Here is a 12,781-nt window from a genome sequence, read left to right as displayed (position 1 = left end):
GGTTTTCAACTAATACACCTACGAACTACGTACCGAGTTTTACAAATCGTACGCATACACCTATAGAAAACAAACAAGCGTACTTGTGGATCTTCACATTTTTTTTACACTATACTATTTTCAGAAAATATCGGATTTTCTGGTGGTTTTCAAAACAATACAAACATTGGATTTCAAACATTACTTATGAACTCACCAACATTTCATATGTTGACGTTTTTCAAAATACTTGTATTCTCAGGTAACAGATAAATCGAATGGATAAGTGTACTCAGTGACGTTTTGCTGCTTGTTTAATTAGCACCGAACAATCTACTTTTTGGGCATGTAATGTTAGGGAACAATGTACTAAATGTAAACGCTACCAGTTGTATTATTCCAATGCTTGGTGATGTATGATGTTATGTTTCATGTATATTCATTGTGATGGTATTCAATTGAGTCACAACAGCTCCCGGACGTTTCCGCCGTCTGGTTCGGGGGTGTTACAGGTTGGTATCAGAGCTCTGTTTATAGTGAACTAGCATATCTAACCATACATTGATATGCAACTATAAACCAAAAGAGGGACTAACATAACTCTGAACAAAACAAGTAAAACATAACAATAAAACACCCTTGCTTGTATTAGGAACGAGAACCTAACACCGAACCAAACAAAATAATGCTAGTATCCCGGTTAATCCAGGACTGTTCTTGGTTGTATCAAGGAGTGGATGTAGCCTGATCAACTACATTCCCTCCAAGGTACAACCATCACATGTCTGGAAGAAATCGTGATAGCTAGGGAATCTAAAAACATACCCCTTAATCTCCAAAAAGGGAACCCCAACTAAATCTATGCAATAGTTGTAGGATTATAGGAGTAATTGGTATGCTATTTGATTCTAGTATTCATAGCCCTTCGTGCAATACGCTATAGACAAGTATCATTAGTCAGGAAAACCCTATCTCCCTAGTCAAGGAACAGTAGGGTGGCTCGATCCAGAGGAAGAACCGCAGGAGGAACACGAAGTAGAACTCGCCGGTGAACCCGCCAAGTCAATAAGTGGACCTCGAGGAGAAAGAGCCCAAGGGCAGAGATGATGATGACTCGGATGCATAATCTGATGTCATTAACCATCCATGAAAAGCCAGAGTACCGACTTATCGTGTGGGCCCCAGTGGCCCCATGCCCCCCTTGGGCATACGAAATTTGGAAAAGAGTCACCGGCAGGGGATACGACCACACTAGGGCAGGAACCGAGGTCTCTCCGACCATCGGCCATAAAGAACCCGTTGACCAGGCCCTCCCAGTCTTGGTCTGACGCACCCGAGGTATTGATAACCAAGCTCAGGACACCCCAAATCGAACGAAACAAATGTGGTTTGCTAATAGGAGGGATGAAAGAAAAACACGGGAAGTGAATGGAGACTCTCGAGCGAGACAATTAGTTTGGGAAGTACGCCTACGAGATACCGAACAACAAGTAGCTCGTCTCCAAGGTGCATCCACTTCACCAGCACCACCACCAGACACTTCCCGCCACGATTAGGATCAGCCTTTTCTAGTTCCCCCCTACTATCCGACATGACTCTCTTTCGTGTACTGAGATGGTACTTACCCCTAAAACAATTAGGTGCTATATTGATTTCACATTACTGCAAAGACTCAATAATATGCACAAGCGAACCCTCGAGACCGCTAGACACTCAAGGATCTTAAAACCAGAACAACCTATATACTCTAAGGATAGACACAACGATCATGCCAAATATGTGATTACGTGCTACCGCAAATACATCATAGCGATGTAGATGGAAACACAGGAAAATGCCATCCCGCAAGGATAACAAGCGCGCCCGCGAGACACCGCTCCTGCAGATGGACTCTGCTACATTTCAAGCTACTGTAATGGCAGCAGTAACCGCTACTATGGCACAAATCGATGCAAACAACCCAAATGGAGGTGGGAATAACATTGACAACTCCAGCCAAAGGGACGAACATGGAAACCAACAAGTGACAACCTATCAAGGAACTCCAAACCCCAAGCTTAAGAGCAGGAAGCTGAGGTCTGTAAGTAAGAGAAAGGGACATCCCATTCAAGGGTCCTCAAGGAAGCAACATGTTGTTGCTGTTCATGAGACCATGACCCCTATTACACCAACAACCAGTAGACCATATGTTGGAATCCTTCCAAAATGCAACCAGTGCAAATTCCATCATAAGGGAGCCTGCCGGGAGATGCACTGTGACAAATGCAACCGAAAGAATCACCCCGCCAAATTCTGTAGAACTTATCCATGCCAGAAGCGTCAGCCAAATGAAAATGACAAAAATCGCAACAACCCTAACAACAACACAAATAATGAGACCATTCACACCTGCTATGGGTGTGGAGTAACTGGTCACTTCTGGCGTAGTTGCCCCAAGGATAACAATCATGGTGCAGAAAGATCAGAAATGGTCCTGACCTGGGGTCAAGGCGAAGCAGTCCAAGACCCAACGGTTGTTATTGGTATGTTCCCACTTGACAACTCTTTCGCTTACCTCTTATGAAATGGTAAATCCGAGTGAAGTTTCGATTAGTAACAAATTCAAACACTTACTAAAACAACATCCCTAAAAGCTAAGCTAAGCCTTCTCAATGGACATGGCTAATGGGGAAAACTGATTTAACCTAGGGTACTTATGTGGAGTACACCTTAACACTAAACAACCATTCATTACAAATAGATTTCATGCCAGTAAATATTAGGAGTTTTAATGTGATAATTGTCATGGTTGGGTTAAGCCCCCACCGTGTTGATACTATGTGTCGCGAGAAGGCTGTTTGCCTTCACCTTCCTAATCACAAAAACTCTAATAATCCATGGTGATAAACCTGGCGCCAATCCTCTTCCTATCTCGTGCATCAAGGCGCAGAAGTGCCTGCACCAGAAGAACTACATTCTCCTCACTCATGTTGTGGACAAGACCGAAGAAGAGGTAGGCATACAAGGGATTCCAGTAGCATGTGATTTTTCCAAATGTGTTTCCCGAGGAACTTTTGGGAATATCCCAGAGAGACAGGTCGAATTTCGAATCAATCTCATATCGGGAACCACATCAATTGCTAATTCACCCTATAGGATGACTCTTGCCGAAAATTCACAAGTTATCTAGTTAGCTGAGTAGAATTGTTGTGTAAAGGACTCATCGGACCAAACTTCTCTTCCTGAAGAGCTCCGATCTTGTTCTTCAAGAAGACGAATCCTTCAGAAGGTACATCGATTTTAGAAAATTGAATAATCTCCCCATTAAAAATTGATACCTACTTCCACGGACTGACGATCTATTTGGCCAGCTCCAAGGAGCTAGCTACTTCTCTAAAATAGATCTAAGAATCGGTTATCAACAACTTCGAGTCCGAGAAGACGACATTTCAAAAACTGCTTTCCGAACTCGTCACGACCATTTCAAATTCATTGCGATACCCTTCGGTCTAACGAATGCTCCCATGCTATTCATGGACCCTACGAACCAAGTTCTCTCAATCACTCCTAGTTAGCCTTTTTATTATCAATAGCATACTCGTCTGGTCACAAAACAAGAACAAACACTGTCAACACCTACGACCAGCCTTGAAGGCATCAAAGCCGGAGAATATCGTGAAGAAAACACTACATGGATGGATAAAACTCTTGAAGTCGAGGAACGAACTTATAGTTATGCAAGTTGAGATGGGCATTATCCAGGTGATCGTCGATAGGTTAACCCAATCCGCCCGTTTCCTGACAATATAGAAATCAAACAAGACGGAAAGATTAGTTGGGATTTATATCAAGGAGATTGTGAGACTCCATGAAATATCGGTATCTACTATCTCGGATCGAGATAACAGATCTTCTTCAAGACTATGGCAGTCACTTCAGAGGGCTATGGGCACATAGCTAGACATAAGCGTTGCTTACCACCTTCAAACCAATAGCCAAAGTGAACGAACCATTCGACCACTCAAATTCATGCTACAAGTCTAGGTGTTTGAGTTCAACAAGTCAGGGGATACCCAGTTTCCCTTGACTAAATTCTCATACAATAACAACTATCGCACGAGCATCAAGAATGCTCCTTTTGAAAACTCTTTATAGTCATAAATGCATATCACTCGGTAGTACTCTCATGAGACCAGAAACCACTAGCGAAACAACAGAGAGGATAATCCAAATCAAAGCTGGACCTCAAGCATCGTGAGACCGATAAAAGAGCTATGCTGACAAGAGGCGTAAGCCATTAGGATGGCAAGTCGGGGATCGCGTGTTATTAAAGGAATCTCCTGGGAATTGAATGATTCGGTTTGGGAAGCGGGGAAAACTGAACCCACGGTACATTGGACCTTTCGAAATCGTCGCCCGAATAGGTCTGGTAGCATAGAGACTGCAACTACCCGCAGAGCTAAGCGGTGTACACCCCGTGTTTCATGTCTCTAATCTGAAGAAGTACCTATCTGATGAAACCCTCGTCATTCCTCTTGACGAGATTGAAATCAATGAGAATCTCCTGTTCGTTGAAGAACCAATTGAAATCATGGACAGGGAGGTGAAGCGTACTAAGCAAAGTCGCATCCTGATCGTGAAAGTACGGTGGAACGCAAAGCGTGGGCCAGAATTCACGTGGGAACGCGAAGACCAAATGAAGCAGAAGTACCCTCACCTATTCTAGCATTCTCAAACCTAGCTTTCAAACAGAATTTCGGGACGAAATTCCCTCTAACGGGGGGATGATGTCACAACTAGAAATTTTGTGTCTTGTAATCACTAAACTCAAGAAAAATGTTGAACCAAAAACTTAAAAGCATGTGTGATGCTTATTAGATGACATCAAAAACTTCAATCAAATACATCATGCAAGTGCTACAAATAGTCAACAACCAATTGGAAACCCTAGAAGTCCTTATCTAGGTCCATTTTGGACTAGGACTTCCTTATTGGACCTAAATGGACCAATAAGCTTCCAATTTGACTATCATGGGCTTAGAACCCTTAAATGGGCTCTAATTGGACCCACATTTATTTATTTCAACATTTTGGGCCATATTGGGCCTAGAATGAAATGAATTAAAAGCTTTGATCCATGATTAACCTAAACTAGCCCAACAAAGTGTAAAAATCATATTATATTTCCTTTTAGGTTAAAACTCATCCAACTTAATTTACACATGGGCTTGTGGGCATTAAAGCCCAAATTTCTCTTTTTCCTTCCATATTTTCGGCCCAAAACAAGCCCAAGAGGAAGGGTTGACCTTGTGAGTGACACCTCACAATTAACCAAAGGATTTCCATGCAACATGTCCCATACTTCCATGCATGCATCACTTCATGGTCTATGTCTCTCTTCTCTCACTCACTCTCGGCCGAAACACACACACACACACACACACAAATCTCTCACAAACTCTCTCTAGAATTCTCAAGGAACAATCCTCCCTCCTCCTTCAAAAATTTCGTGAATCAAGAGCTTCACAAGGAGAATCCATCACCAAAATCATTATCTAGCTAAGTTAATGCTTTGGACTCTTTCTTATCTTCAAAAATCTCTTCTTAACTCTCATGAAATCATAAACTTGTGTCTTAGAACTCCATAAACTCGAAATCTTCATCAAAGGGTACTAGGGTCAAAAATCACCAAGCTTCCTTCCATCCTTTCTTCAAAAACCGAATCAACATCCAAAGGTGAGCTTCATACCCCCCTTATTTTCGGTTTTTATAAGTTTTTGTGGGGGAGAATACAAGCAAAGGTGTAGATCTATCATTATGTGTATGCCTTGTATGATTTCTATGCTTATATGTGTGTTTTGTATGATTATGATGTTAGATCTAGTCATGAATCACTAAAAACCGAGATATACTTTATGTTAAATGATACTAGCATAAAATATACTACTACATACAAAGTATACCAAAAAAAATAGCTAAGTGGCTTAACAACACATACTTTGGGCTAAAAACTCATTTTTTAGACATAAAATGTCAAAAATACAAAGTTGAAGGGCCCAAAATGAAATATTTCGAAATCTGATGGGTGAGATGAGTCAAAACAGTTTCCATAATGTATTTTCTGAAAATATACTCTTTTGGAGGATTAAAAACATAAATTTCAAGCTTAATGGGCTAAAAATGACATTTTTGGCCCAATAGGGCCCAATATGCGAAATTACCCAAACTTGAGGGGCTGAACCTTGTTTTTCTGTAAAACAGTGGGTTATTAGTGTTCTAAGTACTTTTCAAAGGTCAAAAATGCTTTCCATAGTTGAAAAAGGACCAAAGTTGCAAAAATTTTCCAATTTGGGCCAAAAGTGTAAAAATTGCGAAATAAAGGGCTACAACCGAGAAAATTGTATTTTCAGGGTCTAAAACTGTTTTGCAACTAAAAAGGTGCTGAAAAATATCAATTTCATTAAGTTTTGATGTCAAAATACCAAGAAAAATGGTTTAAGGAGTAAACCGGAAATTAATTTACTTAAAGGGGTGAAAAAGTAAATTTACAAAATAAAGAGGGGTTGTAAACAGAAAATTCTCAATGACAATTCAATACACTTGTTGTGAAAAAGACTGACACTACGACTCTCGATGAATTACAATTCACAACAACACCAAAAATCGTTAACAAACGAATTGATTCGGTCTCGAATCAATAACAAATCCAAAACTACTAACACTACAACGCTTAATACACATATGGAACTCTCGGAATTCTATACTCTCGTGGAATTACTCAATACGTCGACGTACCTTCCTTAGGCCCAAAAGTTTCAAATCATGCTTATTGGGCCTAGCTAGCCCGATGACGTGATCTTTAGGCCCAAAGGATACTTTCTTACATGTAGTTGGGTCTAATACGACTTAACCTCGTGTAAAAGGACTTTCAATGGCAAACGTGCTGCTGGTCCCCAAGGGTCCTTCGGTACTGCTAGTAAAGTCGGGAACTCACGATTGCGGGTTGGGCTTCGGGCCCTTCGCAATTGCAATGGTCTTGAACGACGTAGGGAAATACCGAGGGTTTCGCACCTTCTCTTTTTCTCTTCGGTCGTGGGACTACACAAGTCCAGGAGGGTTGAGTTATGTGAATAAGTGCGAGCGACGCCTAAGGGATTGCTAGTACGGTTGTCAACTGGACGTTTTCATTAACGTATGTTACAACAATTCACAACCCACTATATACTCAATGCCTCCGGAGCTCAACGAATACCTCTAATGTAACGAAACAACAACACATAAACTAATTGAAGCAAAGTAATAGGAAAACGTCGGGTTTTCCTAGGGTTTTCAACTAATACACCTACGAACTACGTACCAAGTTTTACAAATCGTACGCATACACCTATAGAAAACAAACAAGCGTACTTGTGGATCTTCACATTTTTTTTTTACACTATACTATTTTCAAAAAATATCGGATTTTCTGGTGGTTTTCAAAACAATACAAACATTGGATTTCAAACATTACTTATGAACTCACCAACATTTCATATGTTGACGTTTTTCAAAATACTTGTATTCTCAGGTAACAGATAAATCGAATGGATAAGTGTACTCAGTGACGTTTTGCTGCTTGTTTAATTAGCACCGAACAATCTACTTTTTGGGCATGTAATGTTAGGGAACAATGTACTAAATGTAAATGCTACCAGTTGTATTATTCCAATGCTTGGTGATGTATGATGTTATGTTTCATGTATATTCATTGTGATGGTATTCAATTGAGTCACAACAGCCCCCGGACGTTTCCGCCGTCTGGTTCGGGGGTGTGACACCGAGTGACTTCATGAGTGAGTCTGGCTTCCAACCCACTGAGTCATACCCTATGACTCACTACTCCAACTCACAAACACAAAAGGGAACAACCCTGGGACTCGCGACCCGACTCGCCGAGTCGGATGAACGACTCGCCAAGTTTGCCTCATGCAAAAACTATACACGCGATTTTGCTTGAATTCAGTCCATGCCATTCATAGATCTGGGTTCCTAAGGCCTGGTTTACACGTAAAGTTTCCAACTTTACGTGTAGATAATCACCAATGAAGGTTTTAGGGCTCAAAGTGCACCAAAAGGGGTAGATCTAGGACTTTCATGCAATATGACTCCATAAAGGCAGTAGATCTAAGCTCTAGGGACTAAATCATGCCTAGATCTAAAGGCTAACAACTTATTACAACCCACAAAGCACAAACAAGCTTGGAGAATGGCTCAAGAAGGAATTTCATGAAGCTAATAGGGACTACAAGCTTGAAAACATAGGGGAAACGAGCTATACCTCAAGGAAAACGTTGAGATGTCACAAAAATGCTTGGTCTCCTTCTCCTCTTCTTGATCTACTCTTCTTCCTCCTCCAAAAACTTCAAGAACACACCCAAAACACTTCAATCTCACAAGGAAAGGGCAAAAACGATGTTGGGGGCTCTGAGGGTGAATGGGGGCGAGCTTGGGGCAGAAATGAGGGTTTTTTAGGGTGCAAACCCTTGAAATTTAGGGTTTCATCAAACAGCAGTGACTTGCCGAGTCGCCAACTTAAACGTGCCCCCGGACCGCGTCCCTACTCGGCGAGTCGGGCCTACAACTCGCCGAGTCCAAGGCTAAAATGAAAAATACTTATATAAATTTTTACGTACCATGAACCAGGTGCTACATAATACAAGTAAAATGTGTAGATCTATGTGTATGTGTGATTTTTTTTATTTATGTGATAAATGCGTAACAAAAAGAATAGAAACTCGAGATCTATGGCTCTAAGAGGAAGATAAACATGATCTAAGAAGTATTTCACTAAAACAAGTCAAGAAAAATTACCCTCTAAGATTAAAATATACATATTGCAACATAAAACCCATTTTTGGGCTAAAATTGTCAAACAAACAAAAGTTTGATTGAAAAATTGCCATTCATGGTTTTCTTAAGGGCTAAAAGATTCAAATCAGTAAAAATAAATGTTTTTATGGATATCATACTCTTTTAAGGGCTAGAAGTGTAAATTGTAGTTTAATGGGCCAAACTATGGGCTTTTCGGCCCATTAAGCCCTAATTTACGAGAATCCCAAATTTTAATGGGGTGAAATGATACACTTCTCAAACAAGGGGTAAAAAGGGTAAATGAAACTAATTCAGTCGTCAAAATGATGTATTTTCCAAACAAGGATAAAAAATGTAAACTTTTTGGATTTTGGACCAAAATTGTAAAAGTTACAAAAAGTTTGGGCTTAAACCGAAAAACACTTTTCTGGAAGGGCTGAAACTGATAAAAGTAAATTTGAGCTAAAACCACCACTTAAACAAAGTCTATGGGTAAAAATGACAAGAAAATGGTTTTTAGGGCCTAAAATGTTTATATATATATATATATATATATATATATATATATATATATATATATATAACCTTTTTGGTGTTCTCAATTGATCCTACTCCTATATATATATATATATATATATATATATATATATATATATATATATATATATATATATATATATATATATATATATAGGATCAATTGAGAACACCAAAAAGGTTGAGAACGCGAGAACAAAGTATATTCATTTGCGATTTCATGTATTCATTTGTGGAGAAATGATAAATTTTGAAGTCTTTAATTTTAGTTGAAGAGAAAAAGCATATTCATGGTGATTGTGCGTAAAAATTTATCATTTTTCCACAAATGAATACATGAAATCACAAATGAATATACTTGTTCTCGTGTTCTCAACCTTTTAGGTGTTCTCATTTGATCTTTTCCATATATATATATATATATATATATATATATATATATATATATATATATATATATATATATATATATATATATATATATATATATATATATATATATATATATATATATAAGGGACTAAAATTGTCATTTTTATTAAAGAAGGGCTGAAAAGGTCAAGCAAATATTTTGTGTCAATTATTTTATTATTAAGATATTTGGGTCAAAATTTCCAAACCACAACTTTTGAAAAAATGACAAGATGATTATACATAAATTTCCAAATATCGTTATAAACGACCGTCCGGTCTCGTATCGATACAAATTTAACAGTTGTTCAGTTAAACATTTCCGACATCTATACTATACCTAAAACAAGTAAACATTAAATCCTTTGGGCTTGAAAGTTCCAAACATGCTTATTGGGCCTTTGTGACCCATTAACATGATTTTTGGGCCCAAGGGATAATTATAAATGTTATTGGGCCTTCTATGACCCAATTTCATATTTAAGGGACCCTCAATGGCTTTTAAGTTCTATTGGGCCTTAGTGGCCCAGTAGCATTGCTAGTAAGGTCCAAGTAAATCAAATGCGAAATGGGCCAGTATGTCTTTCGTATAATCAATAGCCATAAATAATACGCAGGAATAGTAGGATCTTGTAATCCTCTTCTCGTAGTTTATTAGGACTATCGTCAATCCAAGTAAACAAATACGGGTCGATAATCAATATTAATCAAAGTCACTTAGGTTTTAGTGAGTAATAATGGGTGGCACCAACGTGTGTCGGTCATAGTCTGTAGTTATAATCAAAGTCTCCTGGAGGGAGAGCGAGAGTTTATGTATAGATCTATACAGGGGTGACTCCCCCACACCTCAGTTGTTCGCTACAGTTAGACTCGGCCAGTCTAGGGTGACAAAATCTTAAGATCAATTCTGGCGTTCACCAGAGTGCCAAGACAGACAAATTAGTCATTATCATGCATGGTTATAACGACTCACATAAATAAATCCAATACTAATCAAGTAATCAAGATAAATCAAAATCATTCGAGGATGGGATAACAATACGAACAGTTGTACAATATTTTGTTTATTTTCGGAAAACATCGGGTTTTCCGGGGAAGTTCAACAATTTTTCACTGGTACTTTTAATACGAAGTTTTTCAACTATACACGTTTTGAAATCATCATGCATATATTTACGGATCTTCACACTTTTATACAAATAATGGTCTTTTCAGAAAATATCGGATTTTCTGGGTTGTTTTCTTACAAACTACACAAAACATTTTCATATCAAACTTGCTTATGAACTCACCAACATTCCATATGTTGACCATTTTCAAAATAACTTGTATTCTCAGGTAATTAGGTAAGTTGAGGAGTAGTACCAAGTTATATTAGAGTGTTGTGCTTTTGAAAACTATCAAACAATTTATGTTAAGGATTCGAAATGTTAAAACAATGTATTTGATATGAACAAAGTCACTTGTAATATATTGATGCTTGGTGATGCTTATGTTATGATTCATGTATATTCATTGTGATGATATTCAAATTTAGTCATGTGGGCCCTCAGACGTTTCCGCCGTTTGGTTCGGGGGTGTGACATGATTCTCAGATTATTTATCGCTCATTTTCACTTATGGAAGAAGACCCACAGAATAGAAAGTTTGGACCTGTAGTACGTGCGGAAAATTGCTATAATTCAAATGGTATGTATATAGTTTGTATTTTGTATACTATATTAAACAATTCAGGTGTAATCCTTTTAACTTCCTGTAAATTTTTTTGATCAGCAAGGCAGCGATGACAAGTGTAACTTTTCGTTTTATTGATTTCAGCCTCGCTTTTGTTTTCTCTTGTATCCACTGTTAGTTTCTTTTTCTTTTTGTGCTGATTTCATGATATGAGAAACTTTGGTGTGTTTATGTGTTTGTGAGAAGTTGACTTGTAAGTTTTGAATTTGCTTTTCGGTTAAGATTTGTATGTAGGTCAAAATTTTCATGTACGGTTTGGATTTCTATCTAGGTGAAACTACAAAAGGGAATAACTGTATGGCTGGTGATGCTGGAGGTGGTAGCAGCTATAGTTGATCAAACCAACGGAAATTAGGGAATGTTTCCAACAATCACCACAAACTTATCTTTGATGGTCAATTCACGGTTTTTTATATCAACGAATCAGCAGAAGTTATTACATGGTTTTATTGATACTCATAAACTGATGGTATATTCTTTATTGGTTTGGAATTTCCTTATAACGTATAACTTTACCTAATAGTTCATAGTGGGTCAGTAGAGAAAACCAAAATTAATGCTTGATTAATTTGCAAGAAGTTTCAAACTGTTAATATATTGATCTGAAAGTAACCTGCAAGGTTAAATAAACATTTATGTAAGATGAATAGATTATTACTGTAAACTGTAAAGTAACCAATAGTGTAGAGATGAGAGACTTACCAAACTTAAATGAAATGTAAGCGAGAAAACACATGGTGAACAATAAAGATAGAATAATTAGACAATATCTTACAAGGGCATTCTGGTCATTACTAATTATACAACATATCTTCTTTCCCTTAATTGCTATTTGGCCTGATTATGGTTGTGATCATTTCAGGGGTGATAATGTACTTTTGTTTAACCATATTTTATCTAACCCGTCTTCAAAGAGCAAGGGTTGATTATACGTTTTGTAAGGTGGAAAACCCATTTTGTCGTCTGTTTTGGAAACTGATTCGGTTTCCTTGAATGAAAGATTAAGAGATTAATTTTGAGATCATTAATGTTGATGGAGGTGATTTCATCCAGAACAGGTTACGACTATAATTTGGCTTCAAGAAAAGCCCAACAAGCAGGTATATATATATATATATATATATATATATATATATATATATATATATATATATATATATATATATGGTTTTTATAATTTTTTCCTAGCTTGGAGGAGGTCTGAAGGTACAGAATGGCTTGAAAAGTTGTCAAAGGCAGATGGTCTGAAAAAATCATATCCCAGTAGGCATTCTCTCATTTATGTAAATGA

The sequence above is a fragment of the Lactuca saligna genome, chromosome 1 (assembly GCF_052625555.1).
Source record: "Lactuca saligna cultivar CGN05327 chromosome 1, ASM5262555v1, whole genome shotgun sequence".
NCBI lineage: Eukaryota > Viridiplantae > Streptophyta > Magnoliopsida > Asterales > Asteraceae > Lactuca > Lactuca saligna.
The sequence above is the reverse complement of the archived record's forward strand: the minus strand, read 5'-3'. Positions refer to the sequence as shown.